The following is a 14,274-nucleotide window of genomic DNA, read 5'->3' on the forward strand; positions in this document are numbered from 1 at the left end:
CTATATGGGTTGTGGTTAATGAAATTTACAACTTTTGGAGGGAGAATCTTGGCCCATGCGGGGTCCTGCAAAGGCAGGTTTGTGTCCATCTCCATCATTGTTCTGTGCATTATGTGTTACGTCATGGAGTTGCTGCACATCATACCAATATAAAATTATTTAATGTATTTCAGTTTTAGCAGATCTAAAGTGTGAAGTTTTCACATCAGGCACCCTGACACAGAGCAATACAGTACTTGAGCACTTTGAAACGATTATGGGATTTTATAATATTTCTCAGCCACTTAAAGGATTTTTGAATAATTTTGGATCCTGCATCTTTTTCCAATTAATGACAGACCCTAATCGCTGTATAAGCAAGTAAGCATTGAAGCTATGGTTGAGTTTCAACTCCATAAAGACTATGGTAATTATGAGCAATCAATGGAACACTTTCTAATTCACACAGAATGACACTTTTTCTTTAATGGGTTCTTACTTCAGGAGAAAAAGTGGATTGTGAATTTTCATTGCCTTTTTGGATCACCCAAAAAATGTAATCTTTGGCTATAAGTTTAACTTTATGTGGTAATTTGACCATCTGTGGGGAGGGAGCAATTGACCACAAACCTAAATGACCCTTATGTTCACCACTTTTGAAGCTTTTTTCTTTCCTTATTGCAAGAGTAAATTGTAAATTGCGAAGTAACAAACTCAATATTGATCCAGTTTCTTGTTTTTCCCATGACACATCTTCACCTTAATTATACATATAATTATGCAAAAGCCAAAGGGGCTTTGATTGTATTGCTCCAGAGATATCACTGCTGAATTAAAAGATAGGCCATTGCAACACTTAGAACGGAAGAACCAAAAACGGAATGTCATGGTTGAAATACATTTCAAACTTCATGATTATGGAGACTGGTAGAGGTAGAAGTTTTGTTCAGTGTCACAACTATATTAAAGCTACCGTGTCAAAAAATATTTCAATAACATGAATGATCAGCTTCTGCTTCAAAAATAAAGCATAGTTTTTCACTATCCCTTCACACAGTCAAACTATTCCCCTGGACAGTATGAATAGCTTTATCACCTTGGGATTGAGGTGGAAAATGGGACAAAACTGATCAGTCGGCAACCCCTTTCCCCTGCCTGATATTCCCTCCCATTAATGATAGGTAAGATATAGAACAAATTGGGCAGCAGATCCCTTAGTGACTCTTGCCCCTGCCAAGGTTGCAAGATCTGCCCTATATCTCCAACATTTCACAATATCCTCAGCTAAAGGTGGCAGAAAAGATGAATGAAGCAGCTTTCAATTTGTACCTCCATCATGATCACTCTACTTTGTGAGATTTCCCATTTTCTTTCCTAAAATAAATGATGATTGGCTTCTACCCTCAAGTATTTCAAAACTGCAGGAGAAGCCTATCTTACTCTCACAAGCTGTTGTGCACTTCCAGCAATTCTGTCTTCTTGTTCTTTTTATGGCTCCTTTACAAAAGTTAAACAACTTAGTACACTTTGTAGAAAAGAGAAAATGTCATCTTTAAAATGTAGCTTTTATCGTCACGATCTACAAATTGACTTCTCATTGCCACACAAGACAATTATAAATCAGATTGACCCAGTGGTCGCTAAAGTTTATAGTGGGAATGGTTTTGAGCATTTTCTTTGCAGATATTTTAGTAGACCATCTCTTTGCCATGCTCATAGAATCGTACTTTATAGTCGGGTGGGCATTCAGGTCCCTCTGGTTGTGCCAGCTCTTTGAATGAGCTATCCAATTAGTTCCACGAACCAACTCTTTCTCCATTGCCTGAATTTAAGGCTAAGGTTCATATTTAAACAAAACTGAAAACTTAATTTGGTGTAATAAAGTTCTGAGGAAGAGTCATATTTGGTTCTAAATATTAACTCTTGTGACTTTCTCTCCAAAGATGCTGTGAGACCTGCTGAGTAATTCCAGTTCTTTCTCTTTTTTTTTTCAAATTTCAGATTTCCAGCATCTGCAGTATTTTGCTGCATGATTTGGAAATCGTGGCGCGATTCTCTGGTCCCCCGGTGGGACATCTCTACGGCACACCATTTGATGGCGGTGGGATTCTCTCTTCCCGCCGCTTGTCAATAGGATTTCCCATTGAAACCACAGCACCCTGTCGGGAAACCCGTGAGTGAGGGTGCACTGCCAGTGGGAAAAGAGAATCCTAACGGCCGGAGAATTCCAGCCTGGATAATTTAAGATTCAGAACTTTGGATCCCACTGAATGCTGTTTACCCATTTTGGTATCAATATTCTATTTGGAGAGTGTGGCTTTGACAAGAATCACAGCAACAAATGTAATGTTTTAAAATAACAACAAAAATTGTAATGCAGCATAAGTAATCTGAATTCCGGTTGCATGAACATGTAAGATTTCTAGTGATGTTGTGGTTCGTATGTATCTATATTCCCTACCAGTGTTATAGTGAGTACATGTATGATGTCAAGCGGTCCAATGGGGAACTACATTCCAATGGGGAACTGCATTTATGTTCTTTGGAAAAGAAAGGAAAGAACTTTTATTTATAAAGCACATTATCTTAAAAGTGCTTTACAGCCAAATATTACTTTTGAGTTGTTATATTATTGGCTATCCCCCATTAGCGAGAATAATTGTTTTCCGTGAGCTTAAAGATGGTTCATGAGGTTGATTTGGGATCTTCATTCTTTATGGTACATGGGGTAATTTGTTATCATGTGGGATGTGTGGTTGAGTATTAATCAGTTCGGGTCGTGACATGTTCTTTTCACCGCTTTTGCTTTTTCACTTTGTTGGATCTTAAAAAATGCTCGGATCCTTCCCTTAGACTCTATCACCATCTGCTTCAGTCTAAGCGATGGTTTCCCAGGAGTTGATGCCAATTTTGCATTTCTTCCTGTTGCAACGCTTCTTCTGTCCTCTCTGATGCGTCTACCCTAACAGAGCTGGGAGAAGAAAACCAAGGCTTTGGGAGCCTGGTATCTCATATCCTAATGATATAACCAACCCAACAAAGTCTATGGTGGTTGATTGTAGCCTCGATGCTTGTGGTGCTGTTTGAGAGAGGATATTGATCTTGGTGTGATTATTTTCTCCCCCTTAACGTACAAGATCTTCCGTAGGCAGATCTTTTAAAAGGTAGTCACTTTTGCAGTGTAAGAACGTTTCAGAAGGCCCGATAGACCTTAATCAAAATTGCAGTTTAAAGTGGAACAGTATATGTTATTACTATATATGTGTGAACAGCACCATCTGTCCTATTTCTCCTGTTCACACTGATGTGAATCTCGCCTTCAGCTGTTCTGTATTGAAAGCCTCTAGCTGAGTTACATCAGAACCTTTAACTCAAAAATGCCTAAAGAAAACTATCATATATCACTGGAGGGTAGCAAACCATAGTTTTGCAGCTTAGCAGAAAATAAAAGTGCATGCATGCAGAATACTTGACTTGAACGAAACAGCGTACTAAACTGCTACTTTTCTCTGGGAAAGAGTACATTTTTAACTGCTGTCTTTGCAGCACCTGATATAATTGGCAGTAGAAGATCAACAATAATGAAACAACAATCTATCTATAGCAGAGGAAAACAAGCAATTGTTCTTCTGAAAGCAAAATAAAATCTCCTCATCAGCAGAGGCATTTACAATTAGCAGTTTGCATATGTTATTTCCAGAATGGGGACAAAAGTCAGATTAGAGGATGTAAAGGATTTGACACTTCAGTCAAAACAAAATGGAGGAAGGTGACAGTTATGATCTGAAATTGTTCTGTCTTGCATACATGCTTTGCACGTGGGGCAGGACGCATCAACATCTTGGCACCAAAAACAAATAAGGTGGCCTTACCACACAGACATCACTGTTGATTATTGGAAATGCAATGCTGCTTTATAACACAAGTTTTGCTTTGATGGAATACATTATAAATCCAGTCGTGCAATGGAAGCTCAGTGGGAATATGGACATGAAATATTCAAATCTTTCACCCACAGACTGTTTCAATAATGACTACTTAATACGCAAAGGTGTAGTTTTTATTATTCCTGTCAGGGTTCCTGAATCTTGTAAGATGCTCTTAACATCAGCAAAAGTTTGGATTATATGCACACACAAAGAGCTAACACACATTTCCTTGGATGATTTCATGACCAGCCCTTTGCAGAAATGTCCATGAAGAATCATACTGAATGGAAGGAACATTTAGCCGCTCAACAAAAGATTGGTGTAGATTTTAAATATCAAATTTAATTGCTGTACCCCGCATACATTTGAAATACTGAACTTCGGTATTATAGATAAGCATTTTAGCTGCAAACTAATTTATACCAACAACATATGGTAGCTATGAGTCAACTAGCCACATCACAATATTTTGCTTCACCGTATATTCATACGCCGTTGTCCCATTTTCTCATCTTTCATTAGAGCTCCTCTTTCCTTTGCCTTGACACATCAAAGTAGAGTTTAACTTGTAATTAGCCCGTAATACACTGTGTCAATAGTCTCTCCCACTGAACTCAATCCCAACACTGAGTTTACCACCCTGGGATAAAGATAACATTTAGCCCAGCTCGCCGTCACTTGACCGAACTATTGCTATTCAACTTGGGATTCCCTTTCTTTCCACTGATTGTATTAAATATGTCCACAGAACAAGGGTCTGCACCTGAAATGTTAACTGGTCTCTTTGCTCTCGGCCTTGTCTGACCTGCCTTTTGTTTCCAGCATGTAGACTTTCTGCTGTGTCAGGGACTAGAAATGTTGCACTGTCTCATAGCTATCTTAGCATCCCCCTGTTTCAGGATTCCGAAAAAGACAACAGCCATCAAACAGTTTGGTTACAACTTGGAAGCTGCAACTGAGAATTCAAATCAGTTACTGCAGCAGCTCCGAACACCAAAAGGACAGGAATTAGGAATTTCCTTGGAACTGTTGCTAATCTGCTGGGAGCACAGCCTCAATCCCTTTGGCAGTGGCGGTGGATTAGAATCAGCTTGGAAGAAATTCTTGTCCTAAGATATATCTGTGAAGTGCATGAGGATAATGAGAATAAATCTCGCACCATCTAGGTTTTGGTTATTTGTCTCTCGGAGATTGCTGATGTTAGCTGAACATTACAAGTGGAAACCTTTATCATCTTCCCATTGGCAATGGCACTTGATGTGCAATAAGTGCAAATACTTTTCGCAAAATAAGTGAAGCATGTTTGACGGCCACAATGCAGTTTGGACTTCAGAGTCTATGGGCGGGATTCTGTGACCCCCGCCGGGTCGGAGAATCGCCGGTCTCGCGGAGCTCGCAGCGGCCCCCCCTGCGATTCTCCGACCCGCGAAGGGCTGAAGTCCCGCTGGTTCTTTGCCAGTCCTGCTGGCGTAGATCAGACTAGATCCCTTACCGGCGGGACCTGGTGGCGTGGGCGAGGCCCGGGGGGTGCCCCCACGGTGGCCTGGCCCTTGATCGGGGCCGACCGATCCGCGGGCGGGCCTGTGCCCTCGGGGCACTCTTTTCTTACGCGTCGGCTGTGTCAGCCTCCGCGATGGCCGCCGCGTAGGTGAACCCCCCCCCCACGTGTGCATGGGGATGACGTCAGCAGCCGCTGACGCTCCCGCGCATGCGCGGACTCACGGCAGCCAGCGGAGTCCCTTCGGCCCCGGCTGTCATGGCGCCAAAGGCCTTCCACGCCAGCCGGCGGGATGCAAACCACTCTGGTGCTGGCCTAGCCCCTGAAGGTGCGGCGGATTTCCCCCCCCCCCCCCCGGCTGGGTACGGGAGAATCCCGCCCCATAACTTCATGCAGTTTTATTTTTAATTTAAAATAATTTTTTAGTGTTTGCTCTGCACTTGTGATGAAAGCCTTTCTCAGTCTTGCTGCTTTGCTCGATCATTTATGAACTTAGGCAAGGTGTTTATATGGTCAGAGTGGGCTGAGGCAAACCAGGATCTGGAAATTACACAGTGCAGTACTGTCTATTTCATGCATCCTGATTGAATTTCTCTGTTTCCTAATATGACAAAATCTTAATTTCTCTGACATGAATCAAGTACTTGTACAATGAATGGTATTATGCAGTGGACATTCCAGGCATAGTTGCCTTCTCAGCCGTGTCAACAATGAGGTGAGGTGGTAGCATTCTCTGCTCTACATTCACTTCATCCCACTCCAGAGGCCTAAGTACAAAAATCTAGGCTGACACTCCACAGATGTTAAATTGCAGCATTCTTTACTTTCAAACAGCCCATGCAACTATTTTGAAGAAGTGTAAAGGCGTTATACCCAGTCTTCTGACCAATATTTATCCCTCAATTAACATCATGAGAACGGATTATCTGGTTGTTATTGTGGGAGTTTGCTGTACAAATTGGTTTCTGACATTACAACAGCGACTATACTTGAAAAGTATCTCATTGACTGTGCAGCATGTTGGGACATCCGGACACCATGGATGTGCTGTATAAATGCAAGTCTTTCCTCTTCTTTAATAGATTCTAAAAATAACTATCCCTTGAAGACAAGATAATGTGCTATGAATAAACATACCTTAACTCTTTCCCAGGCAAAAACCAAAGAAATGTAAATAAGTTATACACACATTCGACATATGCATATTTAAGCACAGGTAACAACATAGGGACCACACAAACGTAAAGAGCAGAACAGCTTCAGGAAGGCAAAAGAAACATTTTCATGAAAAAAAATAAAAAATTGTTGCTGGGCAAAATAAATTAAGCATATCCTTTATGGAAAATATTCAGTGAGTATATCCCTTCATTATGCCCAAAGCTATTTATGTTGTAGGCATTCTGGAAAAATTCTTGGCACTCAGCCATTTTTATTTACTTGTTTGACCTAGGACAAAGTATTTTTGGGTGACCCTGCATGTAGCAGATTTAAAAGGCAATATACTGGGTATTAAATGCTCCACTAGAGCTGAGCAAATCAATTACTTCTGTGTGTGGCAGCCAGTGTTACCATCATTGTGTCAAAAAAGCTAACTATTTAAGTAGATTGTTAGTATTTATGTTTAAGTTCCTATAATTTAAGGGAGAGTTACTTAAAAAATATTAAAACATTTTTAATCATCTGCCTTTCCTCAGAACAAACCTCTTCATACCTTCAGGGTACAGCTAATAGTGTATTTTTTGATTCTTTGTTTTTTGGATGGGATCGTGTTTGTATTGTGATCAGAATTGTGGAGGACAATTGGGACACTTTTTTTTCAAACTTTCTGTCATTATTCCTAAGTTTCACATTTAAATCTTGTCCCATGCCTGCAGCACTTTGGATAGGAAAAGATTTTTATCAATAAAACTGACGTACAATATATGACCATTCCCTTGCCATGAAATATCTTTGGTTCATTTTTATTTGTAAGCCCTTATATGTGCAGTTCTAAATATATTGATTACAAAAGGATTGCACATAACTTATAGCTGTTTTCAATCCATAATGCAGAGCCTTAATAAATTATATATCAAACCGAAGAAATCAGTGTCTTTCTTTTCCCTGAAGATATTTGTAATGGAATTAAAACCAACAGCAGTCAGCTTTCTTATCAGTGCAAAGAAACCAGTGCTAAACCGCAATGATATAATTCTGCAAATGCTTTAGAATGCACAGTAGGATCTTGTAATGAAAAAAACATTGATTTTACTCCTTAGATTTTGATGAATTACACTGTAGACTGAACATCAAAAAATGCCACTTTGCTTTTTTTTTGCATGCAAATTGTGATGTATACAGTGTACTCTTAAATTAAATCTACAGAATCTGGGTATTCTTTGCACATAGAGGTTTTTTTACACCAGTAATCATGCGTTGCAACTATTGTTTTGATTTCATTGAAAATAAATATCGCTTATCGCGCATCATTTATCGCTTCTGACAAAAATCTCAAAACATGAAGACAGAGTTTCTTTTAACTGCAGTTTCACAGATGAAGAAGGGGAAAGAGGGAATAACTTACCTAATTTATCCTCAGAGGTGATGAATAAAAAATAAGCAGGTGCATATTCTGAACCAACTTAGATGACAGTTGCTGCTCATTACTTCAGGTGTTCATATTGCCAGTAACATCTATAGTCTCTTAACCACTGTGCTTTTCACCATTGCTTCAAGTACTGAACTCATAGTTAATATGTGAAAGATTACTGGTCACTGCATTGCACATCTGACTTTTCTTTAATTTCACCCTCTGTCAGGATATATATGCCAAGCCACCTATAATTTTAAGAATGCCAACTCGGTCATATTGGAACTCCATTCTTCTCCCTGTTTTTTGCTGCATCATACTCAGCTTCAAGGTTGTTTGGGCATTTCCTCTCCAGAATTATGGGAATAGAAGGCCATACAGCCTTGATGCTATCTGGTTAAAAGCTGCTATCACCATTATCATTCCCATCCTGAGAATCATTTTCGACTTCATACTGAAAACACCACTCATTAGTCCTGCAGTTGGGTAAGAAAAATACTCTGTGGGTCAAGGTCTAAATAAATGAGTGCTGAGTAAAAGAAACAGCGGAGAAAATATCCTATTAAAAGAAAAGAGGAAGGCGAACTGAGCCAACACTGGACCTCACTTAAAGTAGCATTGCAGAGGCAAATACTTTTGAAGCAAAGCCCCTTTTAACTATGATAGAATGCCAGCTGACAAACCAGTATCTCCTTTGAATTGACATCGAGAGCTGAAGGATAGCAATCAATTGGCGGAATTCTCCGCTCCCGGGAAAAATCGGGAAGGCCATCGTGAACTCGGCCGAGTTTCACGACGGCCTCGGAGGCTGCTCCTCTCACCGTATTCACCCCCACCCGGGGGGCTAGGAACGGCGCTCCGTTATTCTCGGCGGCCGGGCCTTGACGGAGATGTATTTTCAGATAAAGCACTTACTATTCAGTCGATCATAGAATCAGTTTCCTTTATCTAACAAAAAGGGATACATTTTATAAATATGTCCTCCCAATGTGTACTTTCACCTATTGGCAGCACATATCAAGAGATTGTCAGTACTCTTCTCATAATTTCTGGTCCAAATTTAAATGGGAGTAAAGCAGTAAAAAACATTTCTTCCAACTGAAAAGTCAGCGTGTTGGTTGAATTAATAGGAATATATTTTTTCTTTCGTAGTTCCTTCCATCCTTTACTACCAATATGTAACGCCTCATTCCATGACCAATACTTCAACAATACTTCATTCCTTCTGCAAGGTGAAATCACCATAGTCCCGAATGACCATAGGCTGTTTTCCCCTTTGAGGAGGGAGAGCTGACTGGTGGTGATTTAACCTGAGGATCATCACACCTCAGGCGAAGGACAAGGTTGAGAAGGCAGGTCTTTCATGAATAACCTCAGCTGGTACAGGAATTGAACCCATGCTGCTGGCTTTGTTCTGCCTCGCAAACCAGCTGTCTACATCAGCCTCAATCTTATTGTCACAGCCTGAAGTTCACCACCTTCTGACTCAGGGAGGTCAATTAGAGAAAGTTATTTGACTGTGACATTCTTTTATGTACAATATGGCATTTTCTGAGGCTTGCTTTACTTTAACAGTAATCATTAAACTTCCCTGACCTGAACCATTACATAAATTGCATTGAGAGTGATGATCACAACAGTTCAGAGCTGAATTTTCAAAGCAGGTTTGGGTTTACACTCTGCTGTACCGTCTTAATTTAAAATGATCCCGGAGTTAGTGCCTGTAGTTCTGAAGTGATTATAAATCTATACTAATTAATCTGCATGATATTCTGGCCTTGACCATGAATGAACTTTATTTGCAGTTTTCCCACAATGCCTGTGGCCAGTGCTGTTGAATAATGTTGCAGATACAAGCAATTTTCTGTGTTTTATAAAAGCTTTTCTCCCCTGACTTCTGGTTAGCACTGTTGTTGCACCTCGCCAGGGACCTGGGTTCGATTCCCGGCTTGGGTCACTGTCTGTGCAGAGTCTGCACGTTCTCCCCGTGTCTGCGTGGGTTTCCTCCGGGAGCTCCGGTTTCCTCCTCCAAACCCTGAAAGTCGTGCTTGTTAGGTGAATTAGACATTCTGAATTCTCCCTCAGTGTACCCGAACAGGCGCCGGAATGTGGCAACTAGGGGATTTTCACAGTAACTTCATTGCAGTGTTAATGTAAGCCTACTTGTGACACTAATAACTTCCTTCACCATGATAAGACTTGCTCCAATCAGTGGTGATTTGGAACCTTGGCCTCCTGTGCTTTTTGAACTAGTCAGCTCAAGGCGCATGTTTCCTAGAGTTTCTCAGGGAAGTGTCCCTAAAGTTGAACCATTTCTCGCTGCTTCATCAATGACCTTCTTTCCATCAGAAGGTCAGAAGCAGGGCCATTGCCTGACGGTGCTGCAAAGTTTAACGCTGTTCCACACTCCTCCAATAATGGAGCAGCACAAAAATGGGTTTTGTTATCAGTGCAAAGAAACCAGTAGGATCTGGAAAACATCCAGGCTTGTGGCTGTCACTTGGCAGGTAGGATTTATGACACATTAGTGCTGTGTAATGAACACCTCAAACAAGAGAAATCTCAGCCAACTTCCCTTGACTTTTGATGGTAATATTGTAAGATTTTCCTATCACCATTTTTGGAATTTACACTGAACAGAAGCTGAAGCAGGATATATCAGCATCCTGGTTGTAATAACATGGTAAAGACTGGTTACTCTGCAACAAATCAGCTTATCGCCTGACACCGCAAACCCTCACCACTCACCTGCTGGAATGAAGGTGCAACTACTCTCAAGATGTTCAACACCATTTAGGACAGCCCACGTCGCTTAATTGGTGACCTTGTCAATGCGCCCTCTCTAATGTTATAGCAATCTCTATAACAATCTCTGTCACCAGACTCCTAAATGACCCTCTTCTGGACTGACCTCATTAACACTACACACTGTATGCTTCATCCGATGCCGGTGCTTATGTAGTTACATTGTATATCCTGTGTTGCCCTATTATGTATTTTTTTTAATTCCCTTTTCTTCCCATGTACTTAATGATCTGTTGAGCTGCTCGCAGAAAAATACTTTTCACTGTACCTCGGTACACGTGACAATAAACAAATCCAATCCAATCCAGTTATACACTCAAACCTGCAGCAACTCATCAAAATTATTTCAACAGCACCACCCTCCCCTGCAACCTCTACCACTGAGAAGGACAAGGGCAGCAACATAAAGGGATCTTCCCGACCCTACAAATTCCCTCCAAGTCGGACAGCATATTATCTTCATATTATGTGTCACTGTTCCTTCATGGGTAGTTTTGCAGGAGACTCACGTTTAGATCATCCTTTCACAGGCATCAAAATGTCTGCCTCATATATAAGTACGTATCACATAGCACAAGAATTAATAGCATTAATTGCAGCCCCATACTAAGATTTAATATGCTAGTTTTTTATTGAACTTCTCAATGTAAGATACAAAAAGTTGCCCTTTTACTGACACATTCAGCCATTATCCCTGTTGACAAAAATAAGAGATCCACTACCAGAGATCTAAAACTGTAATGTGTCTTTGTTTAACCTTTGATAGTTTAACTTTCTTTGGTAATAAAGTACATTGCATTTACAGATACTATTATAAATGTATTTGACATTTATATTAAATTTGAAATTAAATTGAGTGCTAATTAAATTAATCTAACACTCTTAACAGAAATTACAATTATAGTTACATTTAACTAAAATTCCAAGAAGATACATCATTCCAGGGCTTTTGACTGTCCTAGTTTAATGCACATTATAGGATTACAATCATGCTTACAATGGCCTAATGGTTATGTTACTGGATTAGTAACCCAGGCATATGGATTAATTATCCTGATGGAAGTGGGTGGAATCTTAATTCCTTTGACAATATAATTCCATCGGGGACAAATGGGAGCCCCAGTGGCCTGTGAGTTCCACACCTTTGCGCGATCTTCCCGGGATGGCTAATTAGGAGACCACCTCCAGTTTACCCTGCCAATTGGAGATGATGGGTGGCTTCTGCAGGGGGCAGGGCTAATGTGAGTGCTCGAGGCTCTGGCCACTAGCAACCCCGTCAAGAGAGCTGGGTGCTGCTGATGTTGGAAGGAGATAGAGCGGGGGCTCCCTCAAAACAAAGATGCCCTCTGAAAGATATTCGAAAATAAGCAATGCCACAGCTTTCAGGGCATCAAGGGGAAATCCCCTCCATAGGGAATCTTGAAATTTCAGCTGTGGTCCTCTGATGGACACAGCTCAATGGGAGATAACTGATACCTCACTGACACTCGCAGTCAGCCCCAAGAGGCCATCTGATGTTTTTGTGGGCCCAACTGGGGACCTGTATGCTACTCGTAGCCTCCCAGAGGTGTCTCTAATCTACCCACAAATGCTCACTTTATTTCCACCAATTGGCTACCAGCCAGGTAGCTATTGTTGGTACGATCTGCCTCTGGCAATATCACCAAGAGGTGAGAATTCATGGGACCACCAGCCCGATGTCTTCATGGACAAGTTTACTCCTGGTCCCATTTTCAAATCTGCCTCACCAGAACCAGAAAGATTTGGTTTGAATTCCAAATCGATGGCACGATGGCATAGGGGTTAGCACTGCTGCCTCACAGCACCAGGGACCCAGGTTCAATTCCCGCTTTGGGTCATTGTCTGTGTGAAGTTTGTACATTCACTCCGTGTCTGCATGGGTTTCCTCCGAGTGCTGCGGTTTCCTCCCACAGTCCAAAGATGTGAAGGTTAGGTGGATTGGGCATGATAAAATTGCCCCTTAGTGTTCTAAGGTTGAGGTGGGGTTATCAGGTTACGGGGATAGGGTGGGTTGTGGGCCTAGGGAGGGTGGTCTTTTGAGAGGGTCAGCGCAGAGTCGATGGGCCGAATGGCCTTCTGCACTGTAGTGATTTTATGAATTCTAGGAATTTAAATAAAATCTCAGTATGAAACTGTTATCAGTGAAAGTGACCAAAAGGTTGTTGTCAAAATCCATTTGGTTCATTAATGTCCTTTGGTGAAGAAAATCTGCCTTAATTAGTTTATATGTGACTTCAGTTTCACACAAATGTGTTTGATTTTAACCTGCACAGTGAAGTGACCAATAAAGCTATCAGTTGCATCAAACTGCTACAAAGTGGTTCAAGAGGTGGATCACCACTACAGTTTCAAGGTGACCTCAGGATGGACATTAAATGTTGACCTTGCCAGTTCCCAGAAATTATTTTTCTTTAACAATTAATAATAAATTACGGGCGGGATTTACCAACGAACCTGACGCATGTTTTTTGGTGGCCTGGCGGTGGAATTTAGCGACCCTGCCGTTGTGAATGAGATTTCCTGGCGGTTGCATCTCTCATTGCCGGGAAACCCGTGTGCCGGCATGGGACCAGAATATCCCGCTGGCGTGAACCGCCGGTAGATTGCGCCCTACATCTTTACAAAATCTTCATGATGATCAAGAATTAATAGCATTAATTTCAACCGTGACTAACATTTAATATGTTAATTTTTTCTTGGACTTCTCAATGTAAGATACAACTAATTGCCCTTTTACTGACACATTCAGCCATAAATTCGGTCGACAAAATTAAGAGACTCATTTATCAGGGATCCAAAAAATGTAAAGCACCTTTGTTTAACTCTTTGATAGTTTAACTTTCTTTGGTATCCAAGAACATTCCATTTACAGATACTATTATAAATGTCATTAACATTTTTTCTCAGTATCTGGGTAATGTTAGAACATTATTATATTTTGTGCACCATTTCTCCTCATAAGGAGTTGTTAGCTCTTCATTTTGAACAGTTAGAGAATTCCAGGATATTGACCCAGACATGATAAAAGATGAGCAAAAATGCTTAAATCACTTTGTATGTGACTTGGCGGGGAAATTGGAGGTGGTGGTTTTTCAATTAAATTGCTCCCCTTGTCTTCCCCGGTGATAGAAAGGAAATAGTTTTGGTGTCAGCTTGTTGGGGTGCCATACTGCCTTGTGTAGATAATGGAGACAAGCACACTGCTGGTGGAGGACGTGAATATGACGTCAACGGCAGCGATCAAGTAGTTTGCACTAATTGGACGGTGTCAAGCTCCTTGCTCTTTCTGCACCCATCCAGGCAAGTGGTGAGTATTTTATTAGTCCTTACTGTAATCTTGTGAATAATGGGGAGACTTGTAGATAGTGTAAAGAATTTGAACGTTAAGGGACTGTACCACATGTAGCTGAGTACCAGTGTCTGCTGCTCTGGTAACCACAGTGTTGATTTGAATTGTCCACTTGGAGTATCGA

The 14,274-nt window shown here is 41.0% G+C and overlaps 1 protein-coding gene across 4 annotated transcripts in view; it reads right to left on the reverse strand.

The window, feature by feature from the left end:
- Positions 1–14,274, reverse strand: part of LOC119967138 (glutamate receptor ionotropic, kainate 2) — a 587,375-nt gene that overhangs the window by 102,052 nt on the left and 471,049 nt on the right. The gene's annotated exons all lie outside the window — the stretch shown is intronic.

The sequence above is a fragment of the Scyliorhinus canicula genome, chromosome 6 (assembly GCF_902713615.1).
Source record: "Scyliorhinus canicula chromosome 6, sScyCan1.1, whole genome shotgun sequence".
In the NCBI taxonomy this organism is placed as follows: Eukaryota; Metazoa; Chordata; class Chondrichthyes; order Carcharhiniformes; family Scyliorhinidae; genus Scyliorhinus; species Scyliorhinus canicula.